The sequence below is a fragment of the Elaeis guineensis genome, chromosome 6 (genome assembly GCF_000442705.2).
Source record: "Elaeis guineensis isolate ETL-2024a chromosome 6, EG11, whole genome shotgun sequence".
NCBI lineage: Eukaryota > Viridiplantae > Streptophyta > Magnoliopsida > Arecales > Arecaceae > Elaeis > Elaeis guineensis.
In genome coordinates this window covers 90,596,296-90,615,315 of record NC_025998.2, presented here as the reverse complement: position 1 = coordinate 90,615,315, position 19,020 = coordinate 90,596,296, and positions in this window count along the sequence as shown.

Here is a 19,020-nt window from a genome sequence, read left to right as displayed (position 1 = left end):
ACTTCCGGCTGTAATGTATTCGGCCTCAGCCGTAGACAGTGCTATCGAATTTTGTTTCTTGCTAAACCAGGAGATTAGGTTAACTCCAAGAAATTGACAAGTTTCACTAGTGCTTTTTCTGTCTAATCTACATCCAGCAAAATCAGCATCTGAATATCCTATTAAGTCAATTAGAGAGTCCTTAGAGTACCATAATCCTAGAGTTTGAGTACCATTTAAATATCTAAGGATTCTTTTAACAGCATTCAAGTGAGACTCTTTAGGATTAGATTGAAATCTAGCACACAAACAAACACTAAACATGATATCAGGCCTACTTACAGTTAAATATAATAGTGAGCCAATCATACCTCTATAATACTTTAAGTCTACACATTTACCTTCATCATCCTTGTCAAGCTTACATGAGGGACTCATGGGTGTGCCAATTGGTTTGGAGTTCTCCATTCTAAATCTTTTAAGTAATTCCTTGGTGTACTTGCTTTGGGTGATGGAGATTCTCTCTTTGTTTGTTTGATTTGGAGTCCGAGGAAGAAAGTAAGTTCTCCCATCATGCTCATCTCGAACTCTCCCTGCATGAGCTTAGCAAAGTCTTGACACAGAGATTCATTAGTAGACCCAAAAATTATATCATCAACATAAATTTGTATAACTAACATATCATTTTGATTTCTTTTAATAAAGAGGGTTGTGTCTACATTACCTCTTGAAAAACTATTAGTTAGTAAAATTTGCTTAGCCTATCATACCAAGCCCTAGGTACTTGTTTTAATCCATATAGAGCTTTATTTAATTTAAAAACATGATTAGGAAAAGCATGATTTTCAAATCCTGAGGGTTGTTCTACATAGACTTCTTCAGCAATATATCCATTCAAAAATATACTTTTGACATCCATTTGAAATAATTTGAATTTCATAAAGCAAGCATATGCAAGTAGAAGTCTAATGGCCTCTAATCTAGCAACAGGTGCAAAGGTCTCATCAAAATCAATTCCTTCTTCTTGATTATAACCTTTAGCAACCAATCTTGCTTTATTTCTTATTACATTTCCATGTTCATCTAATTTGTTCCTAAAGACCCATTTTGTGCCAATTATTGAATAATTTTTAGGTCTTGATACTAAAGTCCATACATTATTTCTTTCAAATTGATTAAGTTCCTCTTGCATTGCATTAATCCAGTTATAATCATTTTCAGCTTCTTCAATAGTTTTTGGTTCAAGATGAGATACAAAAGTACAATGATTAAATACATCTCTAAGTGAAGAACGAGTTTTTACCCCATGCATAGGATCACCAATAATTAGCTCCTTAGGGTGATTGTTAACATACCTCCATTCTTTGGGTAGGTCATTTGTACCTTGAGGTTGTTCTTGATGTTCTTCACTTCCCTCATTCTGTTTGTCTTCATGTTCCTTATCCTCTTGAATTGTTGAATCTTTAGAGTGATCTCCTTCATTCCTTCTATAAGAGGATCTGCATCATCAACACTTTCATTCTTCCTTGAAGGAAGATCATTAGATTCATCAAAGACAACATGTATGGACTCCTCTACTACTAAGGTTCTTTTGTTAAAAACTCTAAAAGCTTTACTAGTGGAGGAGTAACCAAGAAAGATTGCTTCATCTGATTTTGCATCAAATTTTTCAAGTCTTTCTTTACCATTATTTAATACAAAACATCGACAACCAAAAATATGAAAATATGCAATATTAGGTTTTCTTTCTTTCCAAAGCTCATAGGGGGTTTTCTTTAGAATTTGTCTAATCAAAGTATGATTTAAAATGTAACATGCTGTGTTAATTGCTTCCGTCCAAAAATATCTTGGAAGGTTGCTTTCACAAAGCATGGTACGGGCTATTTCTTCTAAGGTTCTGTTTTTTCTTTCTACTACCCCATTTTGTTGGGGTGTCCTAGGAGCAGAGAAGTTATGGCCAATTTCTTTTCATCACAAAAGTTTTCAAAGTCTTGATTTTCAAATTCAGTTCCATGATCGCTTCGAATATTTTGAATTGAAAGTCCTTTCTCATTAGTGACTTTTCGGTAAAATTTAGTGAAAACATGAAAAGTTTCATCTTTGTGTGCTAAAAAGAAAACCCAAGTAAAACGAGAGTAATCATCTATAATTACAAAACCATATCATTTTCCTCCTAGACTAGTAGTTCTAGTAGGTCCAAATAAGTCCATATGCAAAAGCTCTAAAGGTCTAGAGATTGAAACAATATTTTTGGATTTAAATGAAACTCTTGTTTGTTTATCTAGTTGACATGCATCACAAATTCTATCTTTTTAAAATTCAGTTTTGGCAAACCAAGAACTAATTCTTTCTTAATTAATTTTGAAAGAGAATGCATGCTAATGTGTGCAAGTCTGCGATGCCAAAGCCAACTAGTCTCATTAACTTTAGCATTCAAGGATACTAGGCATTGCATGTTTATTTTGGCTAAATCATTCAAATCTACCATATAAACATTACCATGTCTATGTCCAATAAATTTAATGCCATCATTAATAGGACTAGTTACGATGCAAACAGATGATTCAAAAACAACCTTATATCCTTTATCACAAAATTGACTAATGCTTAGTAAATTATGCTTTAAACCATCAACTAACAAAATATTTTCAATGTATTTGGAGGGAGTGATACCAATGTTACCTATACCGATGATCTTTCCTTTGTCATTGTCTCCAAAGGTGACCATCCCTCCATCCTTAGCATCAAGAGTGATGAATTGGGATTCATCACCAGTCATGTATCTCGAGCATCCACTGTCAAGATACCATTTTCTGTTTCTCCTTGGGATGCTAGACACACCTGCAAGCAAAAGTCAATTTTTTTTTAGGTACCCAAGCTTTCTTGGATCTTTTTGGTTAGTCATAATGGTTCCTTTTGGAACCCATATTTTCTTTATAGTTGAGTTTGCAAACTTGTTAGAGAAGCAAGTGTATGACTTATGTCCTACTCTACCACATTTGAAGCAAGTAATATTGAAGACTTGTTACTTAAAGAGTTTACATAAATATTTTTCAGATATTTTTGTTTCTTCAAGGGGTTATAGCCAAGTCCGCCTTATCATACACGGCTTTTTGATTATCAAGAATCATATTGAGTTTATTTGAACTCAAGGTGAACTTTTCTACTATTGGTTTTAGCTTGGCAATTTCATTCTTTAAGCTTTGATTTTCTTGAAGCAGGGTGGATTTCTCAATTGAAATATTTTCAGTTTGTTTCAATAAAGATTGATTTTTTAATTTTAGCTCTTTGTTCTTCATCCTAGTTTCTTTAATTCATCAACTAAATCATAGAAAGCTTCATGTAATTCTTCAAATGTAAAGTCACTAGGAGTTTCAGAAATTACCTCATTTTCGTGTGCCATAAGGCACAGGTTGGCTTGTTCGGTTGAGTTTTCTCATCGGAGCTTGAGTCATCACTCGCACTCCAAGTGGCCATCATGGCCTTCTTCTTGTACTTCTTGGGACCTTTCTTCAGCTGAGGGCATTCGGATTTGAAGTGTCCCGGCTTCTTGCATTCGTACAGATAAGGGGTTGGTCTTTCTCTTTTTCTTTGCTCTGTTCTCCTTTTGTGAATGGCCTCTTCCTCATCCCTGTTTCTTTTTTCTCAAAAATTTCTTGAATCTTCGGGTAATGAGTGCCATCTCTTCATCCTGTTCTTCATCTTCAGTGTCATCAGTTTCTTCATCTGGTGGAGCTGTGGATTTGAGGGCAATGGTTCTTTTCTTTTTGACTTCTTCCTCTTGATGTTGCTTCATGCTCAGCTCATGAGTCATCAATGATCCTAGAAGCTCTTCCAAGGGTAGAATGTTCAAGTCCTTAGCTTCTTGAATGGCAGTCACTTTGGCTTCCCAAGTTCTTGGTAAGGACCTGAGAATCTTTCTTACAAGCTCACTGTTAGTATAGGACTTGCCAAGACTCTTTAAACCATTAATAATATCAGTAAAGCGAGTAAACATTCCAGTTATGGACTCATCATGCTCCATTTTAAACAATTCATATTTATGCACAAGCATGTTGATTTTAGACTCCTTTACTTGATTGGTTCCCTCATGGGTTACTTCTAACCTATCCCATATTTCTTTAGCAGATGAGCAAGTAGAAATGCGATTAAATTCGTTAGCATCAAGAGCACAATAAAGAACATTCATTGCTTTAGCATTTAATTGGGCCATCTTCTTATCAACCTCATCCCATTCTTTCTCGGGTTTGGTTGATTCCTCACCATCTATAATTTTAGTGGGTGTGTGAGGACCGTTCACTATGATACTCCACATATCATAGTCGAGTGCTTGAATGAATATTTTCATCCGAGCTTTCCAATAGGTGTAATTAGACCCATTGAAAAGTGGAGGTCGGTTGGTGGATTGCCCCTCGGCTAGAGAAGTGCCGACATGGGTTGCCATAGATCTTTGGTCTTTGATTGTTTAGATCAAAGAAGGGCTAGAGCACCGGGCTCTGATACCACTTGTTGCCCAGCTATGCAACCCAAGAGGGGGGGTGAATTGGGTTTCTAAAAATTTTAAGCTTAACTAATGACTTATGAGAAATGTTTGACAAGCTAAATAGATAGAGTGAGTAGAATTAATTCAAGGCTAAAGCAAGAGCAAGAATGCAAGAAATAATGAAGAGATAAGAAGAGCAATTAGACACACACCAAACACAAAGATTTATAGTGGTTCGGTGCCAACCTTGCACCTACATCCACTCCCAAGCTCCTACTTGGGAATTTCAATCCACTAATCTTGTATTCAACCGAATACAAACGTCGAAAACTCCGACTCTAGCTATCCCAAGCTAGACCACTTATTTTTCGGGTACAAGCCAACCCAATACACTCCGATTCTAGGTTCGGATCAACCTTTCTTGTTTTGGAACCCTCCAAAATAAAACCAATCACTCAAACTGAGTATAACAATTTATAGTACAATTAAGCACAAAGAAAGCTCCTTCAATGAGCGAATATAACTTTAAATACACTTTACTTAAGAGAAGAAGATCCTTTTTGGATTTCCTCAAGGTGGATGGAGACTTGATTGTGCACTTGAGGAGTTGGTGAGCTTGGATTGAAGGCTTCTTGAAAGCTTTGAATGAGCTCTTGCTTAGGACTGAAAAGTTGGCTTGAAATCTCTTTTTCAAAATCTCTCTTCTTGGATGCTCTACTTGATTCCCACTTTTTTTTTCCTTTTATAGCTTTAAGAGATAGAGAAAATCATTCTAGACTGAAAAAAGAGCCGTTAGACTGCATTAAATGAGCATTAAAAGCATTTAAAATGGATAAAAAACTAGTCGTTATGGAAAAATCTCATCACAGGGGTCGACTCATGAGTCGACTCATGCCTGGGGGTCGACTCATGGATCGACCTCTGTGGAAAATCATCACAGAAGTGAACGGGATCCATGGTTCTGTAAAACTGGCAAAAAGACCCATAGAAGTCGACTCATGAGTCGACTCATGCCTTGGGGGTCGACTCATGGGTCGACTCACAGGTTTTACCAAGTCTGTGCCGGTCAGGAAAATCAGCGTGCCAGTCATCTCATGTGCCATGAGTCGACTCATGGGTCGACTCATGATTTTCAATCATGCAAATCTTACAAAATACAAATCCAAAATCAATAAAATTTTCACCATTGGATCACAAATCTTTTGTTCTATCATTTGATACTATCAAATCAGGGTTTTGATAAAATTATAATTTTACCCTTGAAGAGCAATAAGGCTTTTTCAAGTGAGAAACATTGGTACCCCTTCAACTGCTTTGTAATCATCAATATCAATCTAAGGAGCAACAGATATTCAGATGCTGATTTTGCTGGATGTAGATTAGATAGAAAAAATACTAGTGGAACTTGCCAATTTCTTGGAGTTAACCTAATCTCCTGGTTTAGCAAGAAACAAAATTCAGTAGCACTGTCTATGGCTGAGGCCGAATACATTGCAGCCGGAAGTTATTGTGCTCAAATCTTGTGGATTAAGCAACAACTCGAAGATTTTGGTGTCAAACTTAGTGAAACACCCATAAGATGTGATAACACTAGTGCCATAAATTTTACTAAAAATCCAATTCAGCATTCTAGGTCTAAACATATTGAAATCAGACATCATTTTATAAGAGAACATGTTCAAAACAAAGATATAATTCTTGACTATGTTTGTACTGAAAATCAATTAGCCGATATCTTTATAAAGGCCCTAAGTGAAGATAGATTCTGTGAAATTAGGAGAGATCTAGGAATTCTTGATCCATTTGCTTAAATATCTCTCTAATTCCAAGGAATCAATGTCAAAATTTCTTTGAGCTCAATTTCCATCATCTCTCTTGGACCTAAAAGCTCAAGATTATCATTCTCACAACTTGTCGTTGAGCAAAAATTCTTCTCCCTGAATTTTGATTTTTTTTCGAAATTTATTCATAATTTTCCTGAAATTTTGTGAATCATGAGTCGACCCCCTAGGGTCGACCCAATGGCATACTTATAATTTTCAGCCAAAACCCCACGGATTCTTCTTTTTTTGGTTAAAACCCCGTTCATGAGCCGACCCTCTCCATCTTCGTCGTCCTCCCTCCAAAACCCATAGTCCTCATCCTCTTTCTCTCCAAATCCAAGGTCTAAGCCCAAGATCTTTCTCCCATCACCTCTCCACCTCAAATCGCCCCTTGGGAAAGGAGCTATTCCCATTTTTCTCCCTTGATTGGAGCGGCTGGAGCGTGCCCTAGCTTCCACCATTCTCCTCCAAATCGGGGTTTCTCTCCTCCAAAAATCCCTTTCCATCCTCTAATAACCCTCTATCTCCTCACACATTTGATCTTCCAAGTCTCCTTGCTTGTTCTAGTGGTGAGAATGGCTCCAAAAATGAAACTCCCTCAAAGAAGGAAATCGGTCCGTGAGTTGGAAGAAGGCGTGCGCAGGAAAAGACAAGCTTCTCAAACCTCTTCTGCTTCCATTCCTGCTTCGGCATCTGCTCCAGGTTTCTCTCAATCTCCTCTTAGCCCTAGTAAAATTCCTCTCTCTGTCAGAAAGGTAGAAACTGGAAAAAATGTTGACTTCAGATTTTTTGAAAAAGAGGGTTTCTCCATTGGTTCAAAGATCAAAAACCAAGGTTGGAGATTTTACTGTTCACTTAAAGAAGTTACATATGTAGATTTGGTTAGAGAGTTTTATCTGAATCTGCGCTATGGCAATGGAACAGTAACATCTACTGTTAAGGGAATTGATATCTGCTTAGATCCTGTTATTTTGGGAGAGATTCTTCATTTGCCCTGTGAGGGATATTCAAACATGGAACTCCCAGTGAAGGAAGAAGAAATTAATGTGATTTTAGGAGGAACCTACTCGGGAAGCCTAAATAAATTAGAAGCCAAGATCCTGTCCATTGAAATGAGAATTCTACATCAATTGGTAACAAAGCTTTTCTTCCCAAGAAGTGGTAGACATGACCTCCTTTTAGGCCGAGACATCTGCATCATGTTTCATGTGTTCACCCAAACCCCCCTAAACCTCCCTGCATTAATGATAGAAGCCATGAGGGAAACCCTGAATAGATCCAAGGCACATCTGTCTTTTGGAATGGTCCTCACACTAGTATTCAGGAGGTTTGGTGTTAGTTTTGAGGGGGAGGCATCAGCTAGGCTCTCTCACTCTGACACCATCAACCAACATACTTTGCACCGCATGGGATTTATGAGGACTGATGGTGGTTGGATTAAGGGTGCAGAAGAAAAAGTTGAGGACAGAGCTGAGGAAGAAGGTCCTTCATCACCTCTCCATGACATCAGGACAGCATCTCCAGACATCCAATTTGTTTCAGATCCAGAGGCTGACCCTTCAGAGTCTACCAGGAGACACACACCAGTTCAGCAGCCAGACAGCAGAGTACCTCCCTCAGAGATCAGATTGGCTGATGATCAGATTGAGATGATTTCTCAGCGTGTGGCTTCCTTGTTTTCTCGACAATGGAGCACTTCAGCTTTTGCATCGGGATCCACATCATTAGATGCATCTGATCAGACTTTGATCTTCCATATCTCCACTGTATTTCAGATGATCTCAGATCAGTCAGTTCAGATTCAGCAACTCAAGGGTTACATTTTGAGACTGACTGGGAGGGTACTTGACTTGCAGGGGCAAGTGTTAGCTCTGGCACATCCACAGCCACAGGAGTGCACTACTGAGGTCTTAGACCTATCTACGAAGGCAGCCAAACTTAGAGGAGTATTGGAGAGTGGATTTGATTTCTTGAGGAGAGAGATCAGAGGCTCTAGTGAGCATGCATCCACACAGTTCACTGCACTGCTTCAGTCTGTTTCGAGAGCTCTAAACGTTCTTGACACCATCAGGCTCTCTCTTGCAGTTCAGTCTATTACTTCTCAGCCTTCAGGATCATCTCGCCCACCTACTCGTGCTAGCACCTCCACTCATGGGAGAGGTAGACGGGGTAGAGGACGAGTCTTTGGTCGTGATCCATCATCTCCCCACCCTATCTCCGATACATCTGACTCTGATCCATCCAGTCATGAGCTCTACTAGATCCTTGTTGTTAGTCTTGACTTTTGTCTCTTTCTAGGATCTATCTTCTGGGCCATGTAATGATATTAACTGGTTGACTTTTATATTATGGAATATATATTGGAACAACTATGGTATCAATCACTTTTTGATTATATATCTACTCTTTGACTTTTAATGTATGTCCTTTAAATTGAGTTCCTTTCAATTATGTGCGTGCCTAAAATACTATGAATTGCTATTTCATATCTATGGTACTCAATGGTATATTTTATTTTATGATTGCTGTATTCAGGGGGAGTAAACATTAATGTTAGTAAAATTAATGATTAGTACAAGAAGTTCAAGAAACAAAAAGAGAAAATGTATTCAAAAGAAAAAGGGGGGGTAAACAATGTTTGATGATGTCAAAAAAGAGGAAAAATTAAAGAATCAAAAGCAAGATTAATAAAAGACTTAAAAACAAAATGAGTAAATTGCTAAGCAAAAGCAAATGAGCAAACTTTAAAATTAATTCTTAGACATGCTTTGATACACCTTAAAATTAATTCTTAGACATGCTTTGATACACTTAATTTTTAAACATGCTCTGATACCAAAATTAAATAATCAAATGAGAATGAGCAAATTTTCAAGATGCTAAGAAATTTGAAAAACAAGCAAATGAGCAAATGAGATATTTTTAAATACGCAATTTTCAAATTCTTAGGCAAATTCTGCTTTGCTCTGATAGTAAAAATAAATTTTGGTCCGATACCAAAATCACATAATCAAATAAAAAAATTTTCAAATCATTAAGCAATAGGCAAATTGTTTATGCAAATGAGCAACACAAGCAAATGGGCACATGTATCACATGCCAAAAGAATCAATCTTCTTTTCAAGCAAATGCACTTGTAAGTAATTTTCAAGTAGGCAATAAATTTCCTATTTATCTTCAAACTACCTATAATGAAATTCATGCTCATTGATTTATATATATGCTTTCATTCATGTATTTTGTCATCATCAAAAAGGGGGAGATTGTTGCTCCTTGGATTGATTTTGATGATTACAAAGTATTTGAAGGGGTACTAATGATTTTCACTTGAAAAAGACTTATTGCTCTTCAGGGGCAAAATCATAATTTTACCAAAACCCTGATTTGAAAGTATCAAATGATAGAACAAAAGATTTGTGATCTATTGGTAAAAATTTTATTATTTTTGGACTTGTATTTTAAAAGATATGCATATTTGAAAAATATGAGTCGACCCATGAGTCGACTCATGGCACATGAGATGATTGGCACGCTGAAATTCTTGGCCGGCACAAACTTGGCACACCCTGTGAGTCGACCCATGAGTCGACCCCCAAGGCATGAGTCGACCCATGAGTCGACCTCTGCGGGTTTTAAGCCAATTTTACAGAACCTTGCTTCCCGTTTGATTCTCTGATGTTCTTCCACAGAGGTCGACCCATGAGTCGACCCTCAGGCATGAGTCGACCCATGAGTCGATCTCTGTGATGGATTTTTCCACAACGGCTAGTTTTTAATCCATTTTAAGTACTTTTAATACTCATTTATTGTGGTCTAACAGCTCTATTTCAGCCCAGAATATTTTTCACTATTTTTTGAAGTTATAAAAGGGACAAATAGGTGGGAATCATCAAGAAGAAAGATTTTGAAAAGAGGATTTCAAGCTAACTTTTCAGCTCTAAGCAAAAGCTCACTTTTCAGCTCTAAGCAAAAGCTCACTCAAAGCATTCAAGAAGCCTTTAATCCAAGCTCACCAACTCTTCAAGTGCACATTCAAGTCTCCAACCACCTTGAGGAAATCAAAAGAGTCTTCTTCTCTTTGAGTAAAGTGTATTTAAAGCATCATACGCTCATTAAAGGAACTTTTTTTGTACTTACTTGTGCTATTCATTGTTATACTTTGTTTGAGTTATTGTTTTTTGTTTTGGAAGGGTTCCAAAATAAGGGAAGGTTGATCCGAACCTTGAATCGGAGTGTATTGGGTTGGCTTGTACCCGAAAAATAAGTGGACTAGCTTGGGATAGCTAGAGTCAAAGTTTTCGACGTTTGTATTCGTGTTGAATACAAGTTAGTGGATTGAAATTTCCAAGTAGGAGCTTGGAGAGTTGATGTAGGTGCAAGGTTGGCACCGAACCACTATAAATCCTTTTGTTTGTGGTGTGCCTAATTGCTCTTCTTTAACTCTTCATTATTTTCTTGCATTCTTACTTTTAGCCATTAGTCTTGAATTAATTTTACTCTCCCTATTTATTTAGCTATTGTCAAACATTTTTTATAAGTCATAAGTTAAGCTTAAAATTTTTAGAAACCCAATTCACCTCCCCCTCTTGGGTTGCATAGCTGGACAACACATGGGCTAAATCAAACCACCAAGCAACCATATTTGAGACTCAATCTTCCACATTGGTCAGGTAAGTGGAGATTGGTGGGGGTCCCTCCGTTGCTTTTCTTAGACACCAATAAATTGGTCAGATAAGCGAATGGAACTAATTAAATAATCACCTTTCAATTACTTACCTTAGACACCAATTGGATAATTGATCCGAATAGGTCAGCTTAGGTGAATCAGACTCGAGCCACAGAGCCGAATTAGGTCCTTAGATTAATTGATTCTATATATGGGTGTCAATCGATTCAATCAACAATAATTGAAGGATCTTAGGCTCATTGACCTCATTTTAATCAACATTTGATTCGATTTGATCAACTGCTAAATCGATTTAGACCCAATATGATCAAATCAAAAATCTTTTTATGTAATCTAATTATAGGACCTAACTTGATCTACCCATGACCAATCCCTCATGCACAAACACTAATTTTAGATCTTAAAATAAATTTTTTAGATCTAAATTCTTTGCATGAAGAGTAAATTTTAATCTAAAAATAATTTTAGATCATGCATACAAATATGTATCACATACATAAATAAGTTTAGATCATAGAAATAAATTTCAGCCCTAAACATACTTTCGTATATCATATATATGAATCATAACAGATCTCAAAACTCTTTTCAGATCTAAATAACAAAACATATGTCATATATATATTAAAAAAATAAGATCTAAGAATTCAATCTAATTAAAATTTTTAACATCATTCTAGGACAACCATACAGTATAACAAATTATGCCAGGATAATTTTATGTCAGAACGACATCAAAAATTTTTAAATCTGAAATTTTTCTCTATAGATTTTAAATCTAAATCTAAATCTCATACATATGATATAGCTTTGATACCACTGTTATATTTTTATGGTTTCATGCATGTATAATTTTGCAAAAAGAGTACGTAGCAAAATTTAAAAATTTTTCAGATTAAATCTAATTTAATCTAAGCATGCATAAGATCATATCTTCAAATCATAACCAGAATCATCATATGTGGATAAGATTTAGATATAAAAATTAAATAAAAATATAAATAAAAATATATCTAGATATGGATCAATCTTCAACTCAAATGGATGATCATGGATGTCCTTCGAAGGTCCTTTGTAGCCGCACAAGTGTTCGGCTTTTACGGATATCCACACGAGACTCTGATCTGATTAGAAGCCTTTTGATTTCATCAGGATACTAGCTCCCTTGCAGAGATCGCATCTTGATGGTTGAAAATTTTTTTTTCTCTTAAGACACTCTTAGAGAACAAGAAGATGTAGGAGGATCTTCATCTCTACGCTAGAGATCATGAGAAGAACCCTTTCTTCTCTTTTTTTTTCTAAAATCCATACACTAAATCTCTATAATAAAGATGTAATAATTTTTTCTAACTTTTGGATAAGAAAAAGAGAAGACATCCATGTCTAAATATAGATAAGAGGGATAGAGAGAGATGTCCTAACAACCAACTCTTGATTGTTGCAAGAAAGAAGAGATCAAAGCTAACAAACCTCACGCCATACCCATGCACGCCGCACCCTCCTCTTTTGAATTTTTTCTCCATGCACTCCCTTGGTTTTTGGGCATCAAACCTGATCTAAAATCTCCTATCACCATCCCATAGGTGCCGGTATTTTATAGGCATAATAAGAGTTTCAATTTGAATGGGAGAAGGGATTGATTTTGGATAGGAATCAAGAGTCCTTGCAACCTTGGACTCTCCTAATATTGTGCCACCCATACCACCAGGTTTCATACCAGTTTTTTACATGCTAAAAGAGAGATTCCTCTTCATTCTTACATGCTAAAAAGGGAGGGAGGTGGCATGGAAAATCTGGACATATGTGGCATCAAAACTAGTTGTGGCGTGGGATGTTTTGGGCGCATGGATTGGAGGAGTTTCAATCACATGGGACTCTTATTTAAATTACTATTATAAATCTAATTAAAATATTAATTAATCTTAATTATATTAGAACTAGATTAGACTCAAAAAAATTGAAAACCAAATCTAATTTAGAGTCCAATTTATTTAGATTAGATGTCTCCTAATTGGAGGAGTCCTAGTCCAATTGAACTCTTTCTTGGTGCTGAATTTTAATCCTAATCTCATTAGGATTTAGTACAGAATGAAAAAGAAGATTTATAGTTCAATTAGGAATACATACATCCTAGTCTAATTAGGAATTAGGTCAAATCCAAATCCTAATTCAACTGGGACTAATCATCCAATCCTTTTGGGGTTATCTTATAACCCTATAGGGTTGATCAAATCAAACTCAAAATGAGTCAAATTAAATTCACTCAAATTGAACTTGATACAAACCCCAATGCTCAATCAAATTGAGCCAATTAGCAATCCTTTTGCTAATTAATCCTCCTATAACTTACTAACTCTTCAGTAAGTTACATAGTGCAATATTTGCATTGGATCAATTATCAATCAAATTGATAATCAAATCCTGTTACGATTCATAATCATAATTCAACCATCTGATCAGTCAAAAGCTGTTTTTGTGTGTGACCTCATAGGTTCTATTCTATCTAGTAGTGAGATATATTATGATCTCTATCATAATATCATTGAAATACTTTTTAATAGATTAGAATAATTCTAACTCAGTCCACCAAGGATCATTGATCATCAAGATAATCCTCATGAGTCTCACAATTCACCAGTGACACCTAACAGTATGTAGTGGTAGCCCAACAGAATAAAAAATGAACCTCTAGGTGCAATTAATGCATGATACAGTCCCTCTATTGTGAGTCCCAATCAGATGACAGATCATGAGTGAATCGTCAAACCTCAACATCGATCATATGATAGATTCAATCAGCTCGAGTCCATATGTGATTTTATAAAATTTTTTTCATCAATCACACTGCTATGGCCATAGACTTAAGGACTCAGCCTCGTAAATCTCATAGGACTACTCCCTTCTGCTAGGGTCGATAGATCTCATCTTGATACACACCCCACTCCTACAGTGGACCAACTGTCGCTAACATCCACTCCAAGGACTCTTTGAGACCCATGTTGATGTGTCAGTCAAACTCCAGCAGCCTCACTGCGAGTAGTAATGTCATCTCAGATCAAAAGATCAGTCATACAACTGCAGCATCGAGAAAGTCACTAACGAGTGAGCAGACATCCATGTGACTTCTCATATTGATCACCGCTCAGTGCCAGTTGTTCTCTAACAACCATCTGTACTCTCACTCTAGTGTTTCTACACTACAGACTCAAGATCTATCTTTTCAAAGAAAGTGATCCGTGCATTGGTCAATCTAGATCAATCACCATCCCTATGATGATCTTATGATTAGGAGCAATTTAAGAATCAACCATCAATGACACATGCCTCAAATTTTTAACTCTTTGAGAATATGTGTCATTATCTTGTTAATCTCTTGGATGATTCATAGATACATAAACATGAATGGTAATATAACTGCCTAATAAGTATAAAATCATGTCCTAGAAATATGAAATGTGTCAGTCAAGATTGGCTTCTAGGGCATATATCCAACATCTGGATGGCTGATCCAATCTCCTTTCTTTGGATCTCCTAAACTCCTCTAGATCAGAAGATGAAGCTTTACAAGGAGGTGATGGTGTGAGAGATTGAACAAGACTCACTCTTGTATGTTTTTTTTCACAAAATCTATAGTTGAAATCCTAGAACTCACCTTACACCTCACGCCCGAAAGGAAGATCACTTCTTTTATTTCTCACGCACAGAAGTCCAACCCACTCTCAACTTTTTATACCCCAACTCTAAGGTTTCTCACACCAAAAATCGCTCCTATTCTCTGTTGGGAATAGTGTCCCAAAGCCAATCGTCAACCTGTTGACGGTTGTGCTCATTTTTGTATATGTACATAAATTATGAACTAATAAAAATTATTTTGATATTTTTCATCACAAAATATTTCATCTTCTAATGAACTCCTATGTTGTGGTGAAGTCCTTAGGACTATTTAGACTCGACAAAGGAGGATTTATCATTTAGTCCTTAAATCTGTTCGCGACCAAATGATACGTTGTTACCAAGGATAATAACGTTTATCAAGTATAGGTCATTATGTACCATATAGGTTGGTTGTCTTCTTAACCAATGAGTGTGGAGACACTGGTATGGCATACAAGTGAGATGTAAGGGTACATCTGCACTGAACGTGACCGACTCCGGAGCTATTTTTACTGTCAAGATTTGCTCTGATAGAATATGGATATAAATATCCCTCCGATCTGAGACCGCCACGGTGACTTGCAAGTAACTCACTGCACTTAGGCACTGGACTACCTGAATTTTTAATTCAGTGACGGAAGGCTGCTGGGTGTAGTCAAGTACTTACTTGTCGATGCATGTGTCAAGATGGGATTGACCACTCCAGTTCAGGAGCTGTGTACAGTCATATTTCAATTTAGCAAAACCTTGGCTAGGGTAGTCTTTGTGAGGAGTCACAGGACTGTTTGAGTTGAGCACGATTCGGATGATCTAATCAGGGTTGACAGTTTAACCCTGAGTCATCCTAAACACAGAGGTCAAAAGGATGAATTATACAGTAACCATATTCACGTAGGTTTTGAGTGTTGCGATTGTGACTATTCAACCTATCCGATCATCAGATACCATTACTAGATGGTCACTTCGATTAGTATAGGAATTGGTTCCTGTGCTACCGGCTTAGGTTCGAACCTGCGGGGTCACACACATTAGAGGTTCCTATCTGATCTGATGGCTGATGAAGAGTCTTAATGCTTATGGACTATGAGTCCTACATGTCTGAGACTCTGTGATCGAGAATCAGGATTCTCTGATCACGAGTTCCACACATTTTGGGTACCAGGGTCAAGAGTCCCACTGGTTTGGGACTCTTCGATCAGGATTACATATCGATGAATTCTAATGCTCGATTATCCATCGAATTTGGATTCAATATTTATGAGAGATTTAATTAGTAATTTTATCATTAATTAACTCAATTTGATTGAGTAATTATTTTTAGATCAAGTCCAATTGAATTGGATTCAGTTGGGTTTGACCCGATTAGGTTAAGAGTTGACCTAATCGTCGAGATGGTTTGGTCCCTGATTTGATCAGGGATTGGGCTTAATCAATTCTTGATTTGATTAGAATTTTATTGAGCTTAATTAAACCTAATTTAGTTGGGTTTAAATTAGTCTAATTGAGCCTCACTTATTTGGTTCAATTAGGTTGGTTTAAATAATGAAACCACCTTGACCCATTCTCCCTGCGCCACCTCACTTCCACTGCGCCCATTTGAATTTACGAGAAGGAAGTTCTCATAAATTTTTTCTCATGCAAAGCCCTCCTCATGCCCTACTTTAATGTACCAAATGAGTAGATAAGGATGATTGGTTGGCCATTCAAATTCAAAACAAAGTTTGAATTTAAATGAGCAACCAATCTTAGTGCCTTGACCTTATCTTCTTTTAATGCCCCATTTATTACATGAGAAAATGTTTCTCATGAAATCACTCATGCACAAATTAAGCCATGCCCTCCTTTTCTCACACCCTTAGTGGATAGGGATAAATTAGTTTCTATTTGAACTCAAAATTTGATTTGAATTCAAATGTGCAATTACTCATCTTTATCCTCTCACGTGGATAAGAACTTGGTTGTTGTTTTAAAAGGAGGAGAAGAGTGGGGCGTGTGCAAGAAAATTTTTGGAGAGAAAATCTGGGCGTGAGGAATCTTTGTGTGCGAGGTGAAGGTCTATATCCTTCCGAGAGAAAAAGAAAGAAAAGAAAGAAAAAGTATGCGCAGGGTTTCAGTGAGTTCTTTAGGGTTTCAGCCTGGAGTTCGGGAAGTGAGAAGGTGAGCTACGAGTGTCGTGAGCCCACCAAATTTTAGGAAGATCTTCAACATCCTCTCAAGCACGTCTGCTGATGATCTGGAGCATCCAAAGAATTGACAGACATTGATCAAAGGAGTTCGATCAGCATCGACCGTCGAAAGGGCTCTACAACGAGCTAGCACTCGTGAGGAGTCGATCAGATCGGAAGCTTCATGTGGATGATCCACAGAGGTCAGACACACTATGTGGCTATATCATGATGATCAGACTCTCCCGACGATGATCAGATTGCGATAATTTACTATCCGCACAAAGCTATTGTTTCTGAACACATTACAGTAAAGTGTTTACTGTTCAAATTCGAATTTCAAATTTAAATGCATGCATGCTATATATCATATTTAGATCCTAGTATAGGATAAATTTTTATTAATTAATTAGATTAATTAATAATTTCTACTATACAATAATAATTTTGAAAAAGTTTTAAAATTACCATTTTACCCTTGCACTGAATTTTTCCCACAAATGGTATCAGAGCGGGTTCTTAGATATGATATATATATTTACATGTGTAGATTAAGTTATAATCTAAAAGTTTAAATTTGAAATTCAAAATTTAAAATTTAAAATTCAAAATTCAAAATTTGAAATTCAAAAATTTAAAATTTAAAATTTGAAATTTGTTTGAAATTTAAAATTCAAAATTTAAAATTTAAAATTTGAAATTTAAATTTTAAAATTGATATTTTTAGATATACTTGATCCAAATAGCAAGTAATCGAATTGGGTTGGTTGCCATGACCGTCCGGTCATAGGAGAAAAGTAGGGTTTAAAGGCCCTCTCTTCCCATTCGATGGGGTCTCTTATGGTGGTAGGGGTACCGATGCAATTATATCCTATATAGATGAAGTTGTGAAAGGAATATTCATGATTTATTTTGATTGAGTTATTTTCTGTTATGTAATTAGCAATAGGATTGCTATTTATGAAATATGTTGATCTATTTGTGTAATGAGTCAACATATTTGGTGAACAGAAAATAAAACCTTTCAAATTTGAAAATTATTTTCGAAATGCCAAATCCTGATCCATCAGCCCAAATACTTAATTAAAAAAATTAAGTGTTGTCTAGTAGGTCTAGAATTGTGAATTATGACCTAAGACAATTGCATAAACTTGTGGGTCAATGGGTTAGATGGATTAAGTCCATAATTGGGTTAGACCTAAGGTTAGCTTAAAGAAATAGACTAAATTAGAGTAATTGGTCAAATCTAATCAAAAGTTGAATTAGATTAGGTCAAGAATACTCTAGACTCAACTTCAATAGTTGTAGTTGAATGGGTCCATGTCTTTAACTAGACCAAGATGGACTTAATTCATGGCTATGCGGTGGAACCCTATTTACTAAGTTGATCAAATTAAAACTAATGAACCGGTTGGTGTCTAAGGTAAGTTTGGCAGTTTGACTAATGGTTTTTAAGCGGGAGCTACTCGCAGTGATTTGATCTCTGACGAGTTAATGGCTTATCCCCACCACTGATCTCACTTACCTGGCCAACCTGGTGAATTAGATTTTGATTAGATCACTTGGTAATTAGGGCTCACCCATGTTATTAGGTAAATTAGTTTGACTGATTTAGGTGCTCCTAATGCCAGCTTTAAGTAAATCCTTTTTAATCTGACTTGGTGAAGTCAGTGGGAGGATTGAAATTGACTGGATATTTTCTTCTCTTCGATTCTTTAATAAAATCCTCAAAAATTATTAGGTCCTAAAAATGATTAAGTTATATTGACAACTAAGTCATAGCCTCCCATTAAGTGAGTGATAATGAGTCCATTAGTTTAATAATCATTGGAGGCCCAAAGGCCTGGTGCTTATTGACTAATGGAATTATCATTCATAGTATGATAATTTGGTTTGAGTCTTTCTGATTGTGGTTAGGTTGGCCAACCAAAGTCGGGCTTGATCATTTATTGATCCGATTCACCAAATCAAATCATGTTAATGGTTGGACCTAACCAGATTTTTTTAGTGGAGGCCAAAGCCTACTGATTAGGTTCTGGGGCAAAATTAATTACTAGAAGTTGTTTAGAGAAACAACTGGTCATGAACCTACCCATAGATGCACATGGGTTGACCAACCAAAGTTGGGCTTGTGTGTAGTCTGTGTGGATTCTAGTACCCACTAAGGAATTAAAGTAATTCCTCGAATTGGAGGTTGAGGCTACCAATTCGTAAAAATACTGGGAGAAA